This window comes from Scyliorhinus torazame, chromosome 4 (assembly GCF_047496885.1).
Source record: "Scyliorhinus torazame isolate Kashiwa2021f chromosome 4, sScyTor2.1, whole genome shotgun sequence".
Lineage (NCBI taxonomy): Eukaryota > Metazoa > Chordata > Chondrichthyes > Carcharhiniformes > Scyliorhinidae > Scyliorhinus > Scyliorhinus torazame.
In genome coordinates, this window is record NC_092710.1 from 279188418 (window position 1) to 279204298 (window position 15881).

The 15881-nt window shown below is 43.0% G+C and overlaps 1 protein-coding gene across 1 annotated transcript in view; it reads left to right on the plus strand.

The window, feature by feature from the left end:
- LOC140410969 (uncharacterized) overlaps positions 1-15881 on the plus strand; it is a 67633-nt gene that overhangs the window by 25478 nt on the left and 26274 nt on the right. The window lies entirely within an intron of this gene.

Genomic DNA, 15881 nt, shown 5'->3' on the forward strand with positions numbered 1-15881 from the left:
ACGCATGCATGACGATGATCCCCCCTCCCCACTGACCCCACCAACTCCCCTAGCCCCCCATCAGTCACAGCCATCAGAGACCCTTATCAGTCATCCCTGCCTGAAAGCTGAAGAGCAGTCTAGGCAGCACTGTGAAAGGAGATCAAGGGTTATGGGGAGAAGGCAGGAGAATGGGGATGAGAAAAATATCAACCATGATTGAATGGCGGAGCAGACTCGATGGCCGAGCGGCCTAATTCTGCTCCTGTGTCTTGTGTTCGAAAGATCATTGCATTGTCACTTATCCTTCCCTCACATCTGCTGCCTCAAAGAAAAGTGATTAAAGCAGCAGCTATTACAAGTGTTAGCACCTTCCACCAAAGCCAAGTCTACTTGAATGGGTATCAAATCACTTGACAACCTTTGAAATGCAAAACTTTCATTCAATTTCACACAGCAATACATTCACTAGCCTGTGATTGACAGTTGCATTAATCCAGAGACAGGTGCTTTATCTATCTTTCCCTTCACGCTTAACTTGCTTTGATGCTAACCACAATGTTTATAAACACTCTTGCTTGGATTTACTGCTCCTTACCACATTAAAAGGAGCTAAACTATTTCACTTCCTCTTATTCACAACAGCAATCACTTAACTCCTTTTGATGTTAAAGTTGCGCCCATAACTGGTACTCCACAGATGCTTCCCTGCCTGACTTAAGTGCTTCCGTCATCTTGTGTCAGATTTCCGAGATCTGCAGTACCTTGTTTTTTCCCTTATCCTAAAGTTACGAGCCTGGTTTCAAAACAATTATAAATCCAGCTGCTGTAATTTCCATTAAAGAGGTATTTTTAAAAAGGATTCAGACAGCGTGAAACAGACGCAGTCAGATGTTACGGTGGGATGGTGAGACAGTGTTAATGTCACTGGGCTACTAATCTGCAGACCCAGGCTAATGCGCTTCGGATATGGGTTCAAATCCCACCATGACAGCTGGTGAAATGTAAATAAAAATGAAAGGTAGTCTCAATAGCGTTTTTGTAAAAAGCCTTTGGTTCACTAATATCCTTCAGGGATGGAAATTTGGCCTACCTGTGACTCCAGACCCACAAAATGCCCTCTGAAATGGCCTCATAGGGCAATTTGGGATGGGCAATAAATGTCAGCCTTGCCTGTGTTGCCCACATGTCATGATAAAATTAGAAAAAGCTGAAATTTCTGATCATTGGATTTCACAACTCCTTCATGGAATCATAAATTACATCATAGAAGGAGGTCATTCGGCCCACTGTGTTTGTACAAGGTCTCTGCAGGCGCAATTTGGGAGCAATTCAGCTAGTCCCACACCCCTGCCTTTTCCTGGTAGCCCAAACCTTCTCTCCTCAGATAATTATCCAGTTCCTTTTTGAGAGGCGCTAATTAGGTTTGCTTCCACCCTTTAACACAGGTAGTGAAAAGGGATTTTTTTTCCTCGTGTAATCTCTGGGTCTTTTGCCAGTCACCAATCACTAGTGGTCAGCATGGCTGCCTCACAACGGCAGGGACCCGGGTTCAATCCCGGCCTTGGGGTGACTGCCCGTGTAGAGTTTGCACATTCTCCCTGTGGCTGCATGGGTTTCTTCCGGGTGCTCCGGTTTCCGCACACAGTCCAAAGATGTGCAGGTTAGGTGGATTGGCCATATTAATTGCCGCTTAGCATCCAAAGATGTGCAGGTCAGATGGGATTATGGGGATAGGGTGGCAGATTGGACCGAGGTAGGGTGCTCGTTCAGAGGGTCGGTACAGACCTAATGGGCCGATTGGCCTCCTTCTGCATTGTAAGGATTCTATTCTATTCCATCCTCTGGTTCTTGACCCTTGAACAAATAGGACCAGTTTGTCCCTATCTACTCTGTCCAACGCCTCATAAATTTGAGCATCTTGATGAAATCTTCGCTGAACCTTCTCTTCTCTGGCATGAACAGTCCCCGGTTTAACCAATCTATCCATGTAACTGAAATCTTTCATCTCCAGATCAATTCTAGTAAATATTTTCTGCACCCTCTCAAATATCTTCACATCCTTCCTATAGTGCTCAGAACTGGACACAATGGGCTGGATTCTCCGCCACGCTGCACCACATTTCTATTTCACCCCGCCGGCGGGATACTCCGTTATGCCGGCTGGTCAATGGGGTTTCCCATTGTGGGGCAGCCCCACGCCGTCGGGAAACCCCCAAGCTGCCAGCAAAATGGAGCATTCTGCCGGGGGAGAAGCCAGCCCAATATTCCATTTGAGGCTGAACCAGTGTTTTATTAAGGTCCCTCACTATCAACCTCACAGTTCAGAATACTTCCAAGTTTTGTCTCATCTGAAAACTTTGAAATTGCGCCCTGCACACCCAGTCCAAGTCATTAATGTGGATCAAGAAAAGCAGTGGGCCTAATAGTGACCCTTAGGGAACTCCTCTATAAACTTTGCTCCAGTCCCAAAACCTACATTCACCACTACTCTGTTTCCTTTCATTCAACCAACCTCAAATCTACTCTGACACTGTCCCTTTTGTTCATGGGCTTTAACTTCGCTATCAACGCTGTTAAGTGGAACTTAGGTGACTTGAACCGTCTTTGTCACCTCATCAAAAAGCGCAATCAAATTAGCTCAACGTGACCTTTACTGGCTCACTCTGCGTGGTAAACAACATGTAAAAGTACAAGAGATGTCTCCAACTCATCCAAGAAATGATAGGATTGACAAACCTTGCTCGGATTCAACTTCTCAACAAACCTGCTCCAGCAAGCTTGTCTGCCACAGTCTGACATGTGAGACTTGTTTTTAAAACCAATGATTACTGACAGTTCTTCAGTTTGTACAGAATATACAGAAAGTGCTGGTATTTTTCTCAAATTTTCATTTGCAATTGATGGAAAGGGATCATATGGTGAAAAATTGTAGGATGATAAAGGTCATAGCCTGAATTCTGTAAAGTAAGATGAGAATTTTAAGTTCATTTGCTTTTCCTGATCGCTCAACTGCTTTACCCCCTACAGAGAAGCAAAATGACTCATAGATTATATTTACAGAAGTACTGTGTCTGTAAACTTGTTGTACCTTAAAAGGAGAAGTGCTCTCCTTTGCAGTCCCTCAGAAACCTAAACATTATCCAGTGAAACTATCTAGTTATTTAGTTTCACCCCATTTCCGAGCTAGTTAGAAGCAGGCTGGGAGCATTTTTATGCTCTCATGGTATTTAAGATGAGCATTAGAAATAGGAGCAGGAATGGGCTATAGGACCCCTTGAGCTCATGGCAGAACTATTACATCAATTTTGATTTCTAGTTTTTGATTTGTTATGTTGTAGGTGTAACATAAGCGGCTTCCTTGTGGTGCACTTGACAAAGGAAGGTTCAGAAGTGGAGATAACTTCAACACGTTTATTAAACTATTTACACTTCTATTACTCGAGTTTGACACTACTGCTAATCCTACCAAAGCTACCCAGACTGACAAACCAGTTGCTGAAATCCACGTGGTGGGTTTAATATTGAATCAACCCTGTGTCTGTACTCACTGACTGTCTCCACTGGAAAGAGCCAGATCATGTGTGTGGTGTCCTTTATATATGGGTTGGTGTAATGCCCCCCTGTGGTCGTGTCACCTCCTTGTGTATCGTGAATGTCTATTGGTCGTGTCATGTCTACTTGATCTATTGGTTGAGTGTGTGTGTGTGTGATGTCTCTTGTGCTCCCTCTAGTGTCTAGCAAGCCTACATGTATTTACATTGATGCACATCACCACAGTTTTCAACTCAGAAAATAATCTTTCATTGAAATCTACAGTGCAATTGTCCTGTTCATCACTTGTAGGCACAGTTCCACTCTCAAACCCACTTTCCAAATTCACATGTGGTCAATTTACATTTTGATTTAACACAGTCAAAATGTCATTTTTGTGCATTGACATCTCTTCTTCTCTTGTCAAAATCTCTTTTAGTTGTTTCAAGAATGTTGTTACGATGCTTCTTATGTTCACTCAAAATAGTGTAATCGTGTTCCGGTTGCTCTTTGGACTTTTTGTGACCTTGTTGTTTCCCCCAGTGCCATTTCAAACAAATTTTTTCAATTCTGTTTGAGCCATATCAGCCACTTCCTGTCTCTGAAGTTTCATAGTTTGTTCTAAACCTTATACTTTTTTTCACTATTTCTGAACCAACTCAATCCAGTTTCAAATTGTGACACTCCATACCCTCTATCTTCTTCTTAATTTCCTTTATTTTGCTTTCAAGTTCACAAATCTCATCATTCTTCTCACGACAAAGCTCTAACAGTTTGTTAGTTTCTCTTTTTAATTCTGCGTTCAACCAATTATTCTGATTTACCAGAATTCCTTTTCTTGTTCAAGGCATTTTCCATGATACTTTATTAATATTTCTGATGCTTGAAGCTCACCAAGTTTTAACTGAAGATCAACCTTTGCCAAGTTTGCCGTTTTATATTTATCCTTTAGACAGTTCAAATCCTCAGTCAAATGTTCCACTTTCCCCGACTAATTCTCAGTTGTTCTCATCAGTTTCTTTTTTTCATTCGCAAACTCCTCTTTCTTACTTGAAAGTTGATTTTCTGAGTTAATCAGGTTTTCCTTCAATTGCTTGTTATCAGCAATAAGTGTCTCATTTTTCTCCACAGTAGTTTCCAAAGGTTTGTTAAGATCTTCATGATCAACTGCCCGTTGCAATACAGTTGTCATCATATTGTTGTCTTCACAAGCCAAATCATTACCGAAGGTGAAATCCATTCCTCCCATCGGTAATTTAGGAATAATTCCCACTGTAACAATTCCATTTACAAAATTACTTCTTAAATTAACTTTACACAAAAAACAGGTTTATCCTTTCTATTAATATGCCTTACTAATAATTTTCCCTTCATAAAACATTGCGGAATACAAATTGTTTGATTGGCCTGCAGTGATTGATCTGCTTCTGTATCATTTAAAATTGTAATTTGCTTACTTATTTTGTTAGACAAGTAAGGAAAAACTTCTTCCTTTGAAAATAAACATCCAGAACCTCCAAAGAGTTGGCATGGTAGCACAGTGGTTAGTACTGTTGCTTCACAGTGTCCCAGGTTCGATTCCCGGCTTTGGTCACTGTCTCTGCGGAGTCTGCACATTCTCCCCGTGTCTACATGGGTTTCCTGCGGGCGCTCCAGTTTCCTCCCACAAGTTCTGAAAGATGTCCTGTTAGGTGAATTGGACATTCTGAATTCTCCCTCAGTATACCTGAACAGGCGCCGAAGTTTGGCGACTAGGGAATTTTCACAGTAACTTCATTGCAGTATTAATGTAAGCCTACTTGTGACACTAATAAAGATTATTATTATAGCCTGACTTCCTTCACCAGCACATTCAAACAACTCTCTGAACTATCTTGAGATCTAACCCCCTTTATCATTGATTCTGAAGGAGCATGTTTCACCTGCACCACTGCTGCAGCTTTAATAGCCATTTCCTTTTCAGATGCTTCCTTTCCTACCACTGCAACTAGTCTTCCATTTAGTTTCCAACAATCTGCCCTCAAATGTCCCACTTTTTTACAATGGAAACACTTAGGCCTCCAAATGTCATTTCCATCCTCAGCACCATCCTTTTTGATCTGAGGTGAAATTTCTTGACCATTCTCAACTGTTCCATCTGTTTCTTGACTATTGTTTTCTTTTCTCCTTCCCACTTTCTATCCTTCTCATGTTTAAAAGGATGACAGAAAAATGTTTGGTTCTCTGGACCAATTCATAATCATCAACTAACTCTGCTGCCTGTATAGCAGTTTTACCTTTTTGTTCTCAACATGCATCCTAAAACGAAAGTAAGTGAATCTTTAAATTTTTAAGTTCTTTGAAAAGAATCACCTCTCTAAGGGCTTCATATGTTTTCTCTACCTTTAACGCCCACATCCAATGGTCAAAACTATTTTGCTTCACTCTCTCGAATTCTATATGAGTTTGCCCGGCTGTTTTCTTGTGTTTCAAAATTTCTGCCTGTGCACCTCAGGAACCAGCTCACACGTACTAAGGATAACTTTCTTTATTACATCATAATCCACAGATACCTCCTACGACAATGATGTATACACCTCACTAGCTCTATCTACCAGTGTGTTTTGTAAAAGTAATCTCCAAATTTCTTTTGGTCATTTTGTCGGTTCAGTCAATTTTTGAAAATAAATGAAGAATGCTTCCACATCCTTCTCAAATTTTGTAAGAGTTTCTATAAACTTAAACATTTCCCCACTAGGTTCAAGTCTAGAACTACATCCTTCCTCAACCTCTTTGTTAACTGCCAGCATCTTAAGCTAAAATTCCCTCTCTATCTCCTTTGCCCTTTCTGCTATTGCTAACGCCTTCATTTCCAATTCCCTTTGAAAAGCTCTCTCTTTTTCCTGCATTTCAAATTTCTTCAGTTCCATTTCTTTCTCTTTTATCTTTGCCATTACTTTTTTTTTTAAGATTCACAGATCCCACCATTTAACAATAAACCACAGAACAAATTTTACTATTCAGCATCCAGTAACTTGCTGTCCACGTTTCAAAATATCCCAACGAATTATTACTAATCAGCATCCTTTTCTCCACATTTTGAAATCCCACATGAGCTCCCACTTTTGTTGTGATTCTAGTTGATGTCATAACTGGATGGGAAGATTCCAGAACGGAGCCCTGCCTCAAAAGACAGGAACCTTTCATTTTTGTTTATAAAACGTGGAGTAACAGAGTCACAGGGCCACTAATCAGATTGACAACAAGGGAAAAAACATTTATTGAACATGAAATGTTGCATTATCACATAATACACCTTTACTCCCCCCTTAGCTTAACAATTACATGCAGGCTTTAAGACGAACTCAAATTACAAAGTACATCTTAATCTACAATGGTCTCATTCACACTAAGCCCATTTTAAACATGCAAGATGACTGTTGGCAAATGCACTGTCCACTCTGAATCCCAAGTGAATGTTTGTGGATGTCTCCTCAGAATCCCCGCAGATGATTGTCATGTGAGAGTTCCCAAACTCCACTCCCAAAAACCCTTTAAAATCTTCTCACGCAATTATAATGCTTTCGATTGGTGGTTTGCATTCCGAAATGATTTCCAAATGAAACTTTTCAACAAAGCTTCCGCTTCACTTTTGACAGTGAATCCAGTCCAGGATTTCACACCAATCCCTTTAAGATTTCTTTGTCTTGACTGCTGTGCAAACTGCTCACAGTTGCTTTGAGGCTCGATTGCCAGATTGTATTAAAATGGCATCACACATTTGTTTTACCTTTGAAGGCTGTTGTCCCACTTTAAATCTGGTTACTGCAATTGTCTCTTTAACTCAGAGCACTTTTTGTTTACTCTTCCTTGAATTCTACTGAACCTTACCTTGGTCTCTGTTAACTTAACTCCAGACTTCTAGGACACATCTCTTAATTTCCCTAGTTTCCTGAACTAGCTGCTCCTCAGATCCCTGCGCTTGCTTTCTTAACCATTATTTCATGGTATGAATTTTCTTCTAGCAAAGCGGAGTGAGTTGATTTCTCCCTCGCCGTCTAAACCAACTGCTTCTAGCAGAGCTGTGAGAGCTGCCTTCTCTCTCACTACATGTCTCCAACTGCTATCAAATTAGCTAAATTAAAACATAAAAGCTTCTCTCTCTTACAAAGCCCCAGTTGTTAAGCAATCCTCACATGCTTATGCCTTTTATTTATTCTTCACACCATAGCCCCCTCGTAGCACAATAGAAACACGGTTGGAACTTAACCAACCCCCACACATACAAACCCCTTTGTTCAGCATGAATCTAACTATGGGTTTTACCCTTCCAGGCACATTAAATTAAAGCGTCTTAAAACTATACCGTATATCTAATGTTTACCAATAAAAACATTGCCTTTGCTTTCCTAACACTATGTCCTTTTGAAGCTCCACATTATTTTCTTCTCACTTTACAAGACTTCCAAGTTTTGTATCATCCGCAAACTTTGTTATCGTCCCATATATATCACGGTCTAGATAATTAATATATATCGGGAAAAGCAAGGGCCCCAATGCTGACCCATGGGGAACGCCACTATAAACCACCCTCCACCAAAAAATATCTGTTCACCATTATTCTCTGCTTCCTATTATTCAGCCAATTTTGTATCCCACTAAATCAATGCTGTCTGTGCCTGCTGAGGTGCCGTCTCACCATTTGAAGAACAGCAGAGAATTGTCTCTTTTGTCCTGGCCAATATTGATCCCTCAATTGACATCACAAAAAATAGATTATCTGGTCATTATCTTATTGCTGTTTGTGGATGTTTCCTGTGTGAAAATTGGCTGCCGTGTTTCCCACATTAGTTACCCTTCAAAAAGTGCTTTGTTGGCTGTAAAGCATCTTGAGGCATTCGATGGTTCCTTAACACATATATTTAGAGACTCTCCAGCCAGGAGAAACAGCTCCTCAGCATCTACCCTTTCAAACCCTCCAACAATTTTTGAAGACTAAATTAGATTATTTTTCATTCTTTTAAACTCCAGAGAAAATAGGTCAAGTCAATTAATTTCTTAGTTCAGCTTCAGTGGTTAGGCCTGTTACTTGAATTGAGACTTATTTTAAAATGTAAAATATTTTGAGCTAGGCTGCACTTATAAAAATAAACATGGCTCCCTGGACGAGACCTGCCACCCATTCAAAATAAATGGATAGAAATCTTGCAGATATAACATTTTGACTTTGCACTCCTGACAGTGGGCCTTATTGCCCAGTAAGATATGCTGATAATTCTGACACATGTGACACCTAATTTTCCAGCCATTGCATCTCCCAAATTTCCTACGTTCAGTGCCATCAGGTGAAACATCCTGCCAGAAGCATGAATTCAAATAACTACCCCGCGTGACCTCAAGCTGCAGGAAGTCAAACGCAACGCCAGGTTGTGGGTGGAGGCGGGGGGGGAGATATAATTTACATAGCACCACTTCAGGTGGCGCTAATTGGAGTTACATTGATTCTCCAGAAGCAAGCAGCCCTGAAGGCCGTTACCTGCACCCCCAATCAGTGTTCCCCGCTGATATCATGGAATATCGCTGCACACGTTGCACAGGTACTGTCCGGCCTCGGGGAATCAAATAATTTTGTTCTCACAAAATGTCTGCCCCAGATTGCTTGCAAACAGCAATTATGAAAGTTAAATGCACCGTTTTGTAGTATTTCCAGCATAATTCTGCTTTAAGCAAATAACTTTATTTTCCATCAGTCTTCAGCAACTGTTCCTGACACGTTTGTTGGAGATGATAATAGCTGAAAGTTGGACGGGGTAAATTATCCTCTTCACCACTTGGGTGGTTACCTGGCTAGGCAAATCGCCAATGTATTAATGGAATGAAAATCATGTGGGTGGGCAATCCATGCTGTCAGATTATCACTCTGGTAGTCAAGACACCTCAACAGTGACATTAATCCATGTATTCAAATAACAGGTGGAGGAATGTTACATTTTTATTCATTATTATAATTAACACCAATTTCTATTCTCATTGATCTGTCAATCAGTCTGATCTTCTCCAAAATCGTTTCCTGTCATTTCCACAGCTTTTCTATTGATGTCACAGTGGACGAGAAAGACGACATATGCACATGACTATGTGCTCTGAGATTCAAGCATAAGAACACATAACATTGTTTAATATTTTACAAAGCGAGCCTCACCACAGAATAATCTAGTACCTTACAGTTACTCACTAGGATAATGGTGTCCAAATGCTTAAAGCTTTCATATGAAATTCCTCAATAGGGGCAATTCCCGATATGGCAAACACGACATTCAGCCCAAGTAGTCCACTCGAGCTTCCTAACATTTTTCTCCATTTAAATCTACCATTATAACTATGGCCAGACGTTTACAGCCCCCCCCCCTCGACCCGCCACACACGCGCACACACAGTAGATTTCTAGGGGGTGGGGGGGGAGCAAGAAACTGCAGGGATGTGATTCCTTCTGGGTTTTCACGCGCCTCAACTTAGCGGTGATTTTACACCTTAGGCGAGAAGTCTGACATCCCAGGTGAGCACCTCAACTGGCCAATTAATGGCTACTTTAGGGATCTTTTCCCATCCGGCCTCAATGTTTCGGCTGGTGGGCAGATTGAAGCTCTGTGGGGGAAATCCAAAAATAAAACAACGTCGATCTCGAGCAGGAAGTGGAATTGGGGAGGAGCACCTCCATCAGAAACTCCCTTTTGACTGGGGATGCAGCACCCTTAAGGCCCAGTGAACCCCCCCCCCCCAGCCTATACGCTAAGACCCAATCACACACACACACACACACCCCTTACACTTACCTGGGTCTCTGGTTATTGGGACTTCATCTCAGACAGCATCCTGAAAATCCAGGTCCATCTGTTCCCTTCTCCCTCACGTGTATGTCTAGTTTGACCTTAAATGTATCTGTACTGTTTGCTTCAACGAACCCCAGTGGTGGTTCACATTCACATTCTCAATACCCATGTGGTGAAGAGGTTTTTCTGAATTCACTATTGAATTTGTTAGTGACTATTTCACATTGATAACCTCTAGCTACAGTTCCTTCCTCTTATTCACAAGAGGAAACTTTATTCTGTATCCACTCCATCAAAGCCGTTCAGAATTCTGAACATCTCTATTAGGTCAGCTCTTAAATTACTTTATTCAAGAGAGAACAGACATAGCAGGCGGGATTCTCTGATCCTGAGGCTAAACGTGGCCTCAGGAGCAGCGATTCTGACCCCTACAGCCGCTCCAGCTGCCAATCCCGGCGTCAGATGGGCACCGCGGTTCTTCGCAAGTGCAGTGGCACCGGCGCCAACGCGCGCATGCGCGGTGGCTTTCTTCTCCGCGCCGGCCCCGACGCAACATGGCGTAGGGTTACAGGGGCCGGCGCGGAACAAAAGAGGCCCCCAGCCTGAGAGGCCGGCCCGCCGCTCGGTAGGCCCGGATCGCGGGCCAGGCCGCAGCGGAGGCCCATCCCGGGGTCGGACCCCTCTCCTCCCACCCCCACCAGAATGCCCCCGGATGCATTCACGCCAAGGTCCCACCGGATAAGACCAGGTGTGAACGACGGCGGCGGGACTCGTTTTTTTTAGCGTGGCCGCTCTCCGGAGAATCAGCAGACTGGCGTTGGGGCAGCGTCGCGCGATTCACGTCCGTCCGGACGATTCTCCGGCCCGGCCTGGGCTGAGAGAATCCCGCCCAGCATGTCCTCAGCCCAACCATCTTCAGCTGCTTCATCAATGACCTTCCCTCACACTGTAAAGTCATATGTTTGGATGTTCGCTGATGATTGCACAATGTTCACCACTATTTGCAGCTCCTCAGATGTTGAACCAGCCCCTGTTCAAATGCAGCAAGTCCTAGACAACATCCAGGCTTGGGCTGACAAGTGGCAAGTAGCAGTTGTGCCACACAAGTGCCAGGCAACAATCATCTTCAACAAGAGAGAATCTAACCATCGCCCTTGATATTCAATGGCATTACCATTGCTAAATCCCCTATTAATGTCTGGGGGTTGACAATTGACCAGAAACTGAACTGAATTAGCCTTATTAATACTGTGGTTACAAGAGCAGGTCAGAGTCTGGGAATTCTACAATGTGTAACGCACCTCCTGACTCCCAAAAGGCTATCCACCATCTACAAGGCACAAGTTAGGAATGTGATGGAATACTCTCTATTTGCCTGAATGAGTGCAGCTCCAACAACACTCAAGAAACTTGATACTATCCAGGACAAATCAGCCCACTTGCTTGGCACACTGTCCACCACATTAAACATTCACTCCCTCTACCACCGATGTACAGTCGTAGCAGTATGTGCCATTCACAAAATGCACTGCAGCAACTCACCAAGTTCATTCAATAGAATCTTCCAAACCCACAGATGCATGGCAACGCCACTACCTGCATGTTCCCCTCTAAGCCACACACTGTCTTGAATTGGAACTTGAGGCGTTCCTTCACTTTTGCTGGGTCAAATTCCTGGAACTTCCTTTCTAACAGTGCTGTGGATGTACCGACACCACATAGCCTCTAGTGACTCAAGAAGACGGCTCACCACCATCCTCTCAAGGGCAATTTGGGACAGCAACAAATGCTGGCCTTGCCAACGATGCCCACATCCCATAGAAATCCTGTCCTGAAATGTATAGTCATGGGGCGCGATTCTCTGACCCCCCACCGGGTCGGAGAATCGCCGGGGGCTGGCGTGAATCCCACCCCCGCCGTGTCCCGAATTCTCCGCCACCAGAGATTCGGCGGGGGCGGGAATCGCGCCGCGCCAGTTGGCGGAAATCGGGCCGGTCGGCGGGCCCACCCCCGGCGATTCTCCGGTCCACGATGGGCCGAAGCCCCGCCGCTGTCAACCCATGCCAGCCGCCGTGGATTGAACCACCTTTCGAACGGCGGCGCGGGCGGGCTCCGGGGTCCTGGGGGGGGCGCGGGGCGATCTGGCACCAGGGGGTGCACCCACGGTGGCCTGGCCCACGATCGGGGCCCTTTGGGGCGGCGCAATGCCGGACTGATTGGCGCCGTTTTTGGCGCTGGTCGGCGGACATCGCGCCGATTGCAGAGAATCCCGCTGATTTCTGGAATATATGGTTTCCTTTATTACCTGTGATCAGTACATTTTTTAATGAAAGGGGTAAGTGTTTTCTTATCTTCAGAGTGTATATCCCAATTATATAATCCAGCAGTAAGCTTTTGTGAGTTTAAAAATAAATAGACTTATTTATTCACACGTAATTACTCCAAATTAAACAATCATTCACTCTCACATGCACACAACAATAAGATACAGGTGAAGGCAATGTACTGTTACTGTTTACAATTATCTCAGTCTCGGGTTTATGATCTCTCATTCCCATTTTACTGACCTGTAGCTTCTTAGGTTTTTGAAGCTTTGAAGTTGACTAAAGTCTCTTGTAAAGCAAATAATTTGCAGCAAGGTTTGATGTCCTTCTGTCTGTTGGGAACTCCTGCTTAGAAGAATTGGCCGATTGAATTACTTGCAGCTAGTTTGATGGCTTTGATGGAACGGCCTGCAAACAGCTTTCATTAAAAGCCGACAGCAACTTGGCTGTATCATCATGAGACTTTCTATAAGTTCAAAGTCCTTTTCCAAACAGTGCTATGTATGTTGATTCCAACACCCTGTGTTGTTCAACATCTGTGAGAATCATCCAGTCTAGTTTGAATGGAGGAAACCGTCAAAACATAATTGAGGGTTGGTAGGGTCCATTCGACTCCATCTGCAACAAATTGAAGTTTGATGCTCCCTTTTGTCCAGAATAAAACAGAGATAAAGACAGACAGGCTGGAAATTCTATAGTCCATCCTTAAACAAAGAAAGGGCTGAATTCCCTGAATGGCTGTGAATTGAGATCTTTAACAAGGTATTTGCTTGAGACTTAGATCTGTCTGTATCTCAAGTACATGTCACATGATTTGCCACAGCCATTTTAATTTTCTGTCTGTCTAATTTGAAGAGTCCTGGATGAAAGTTCAGAATATACAGGGGCATGACACTTGAAAATGTTCTCTACACACTCTCTAGTGATGCCATATCCTTTTTGCAGTATGGCTGCCAAAGTTGCATGCAGCATGGACTGACCAAGATTTGATACAAGTTCAGCATAATTTGCCTATTTTTCATTTCTCTCTATCTAACAATAAAACTGTGTGCTTGCTTTGTTTCTTATGGCCTTGCTAACCAGTGGCATGGTTAATGTGAAAGTACTTTGGGTTTTTTTCCTTCCCACTTCTGGGTTTCCTTGTGCCATCACAATTGAGATAGTCGTGATTAAACTTACTCCCATATCTCTAGCAAATCCATTCTGAAGGTTATGCCTTGATGATGGTTGGATCAAGTTGACTGGGAGGAAGTCTACATGCCACATGAGCACTGGCATAGTTTACGCTTGCAGTGGGGAAGCTTAGTCCACAGGAGGGCAGAACACAGATCCAGATGAGAAAATTGATGTGCCCATTGCACAGCTCTAACATTTTTCAACAGAATGAATAACCCGAATAAACACGAGGAAGACAAATCAGGTGCATTGACATCCAAGCTCAGTTCTGTGACCTGGACACATATTCAGCAAGTTTTCCCAATGAGAGTGCAGGCCCATAAATATTACCCATTACTGTCGAACATAGGACAAACTATACATACACTAGCTTTGTGGGGTCTGTTTTCCCTAATTGAAGATCTGAGTAAATTCAGAAATTCCCCAAAATGATGATACTTTAATAAAAATGTCAAAGCTACATTTTAAAGTTGTTGAGTGGATTGGTAGAGGCCACATTGATCAATATTTTGCTAAATCTAGTAAATCATTAATGTTACCTAGTATCCATTAACAGTCTCACAATGTTTCTAAAATGTGGGAAAAGTTGAACACACATATTGATAAACCTGCACACAAACTATATATGATGCATTATTCAATAATTCTTTCTTAACTGAATTTCAAATGATAAATCCCCTTTTTGTGTATTCTCAGGGATCAGTTCACTAGCGTAGCACTTCTGCTTCAAAATAATTTTTCCTTAGCTCCATTTTAATTCATGAGGAGCTTAAAATTTGACATAGCGAACTCCTTTGTCAGTCGGTGTGAGCATGTATAAACTGGTGTGAGGAAATGGGATTGACCCTTGGGAACTCTGAAAGAGTTAGGTTAATTCAGCATGCCAGTTGTGACTCAAAGATATGAAAAGGAAACAAACTCTTGTCTTGTAAGAGTCAGAGAAATATCTTACTGGCAGAAATACATTACATTATAATCTGTTACAATGAGCTCTGTTGTGGAAGAAAGAAGGTGAAGATCTGAATTTCCTACTGTTCTGCATATTCTTTCCTTATGTCTCTTCCCACCCCACTCTCCACAAACCGCATCCCAGACCCCTTTACCCACCCCTCAAAAGTGTGTTATGTGAATCACGACAGGTATCCAGTGGGTGAGCCTTTGATTTGGGAATAACGTTTCCGTCTCTAAGTCAGAAGGTTTAAACTGCACTCCCTGATTATCAGAAACTGGAGCACTCGCTCTGCATTCTGAATTGATGTCCAGTTTATTGGGTGCTGCACCCCACCCCCTAGCCCCTGCTCACCCACCTCATATGGATCATGGGAGGCAAAAAGGACTCTTTGGGCAAGTAGAACTACCACTAGCCTATTGGCTGGTGTACAAAGAAGTTCACGTTGCAGCCTGTCTGATGCTTAATCAAGCTCTAAATCTTCCATTACTTCACAATGTTAAGCACACTGAGATAACACGGGCTGCAACTGGATGCAGCTATGACTGAAATAGACTCCAGACCTTGAAGTTAGTTCAATTTGATTTATTGAACCTGTCACACAGTTAACACCGTTCTCTGTGAGTTTGACTCTCTGCTAACCTAAGTGTGATCTCTCTGTCTGACTGAACCAGACTAGCTCTTAGCCACGTGCTGTATGCGTTACGTGATATATACACCAGACTCACTCTGTAGATGTCCCCAGTGGAAAAAGGTGGAGTATGAGTGCCTCGTGCCTTTTATAGTGGGTAACCACCCCCAAGTGTTCTGCCTGCTGATTGGTTATGTCCTGTTCTCTGTGCTCATTAGCTGCCTGTCTGCATCTCATTATGTGCATGTCTGCATATCATGACATCTGCCCTTTTGAAATGTTTTTCTGCAGCCTATGTGAAAGTATTTACATGTGTAGGCAGAATAACTAACACATTTACATGAGATGGCAGATGGGAACATGTGTACGTATGAAAACAGGTGTCTCGTGTGCAAAAACAGACATAGCAAGCAAAACAAATGTTCATAAGTCCAGTCTTTGGGGCTTGTATCTGATCCTGGTCGACCGCCGGAGAGGTG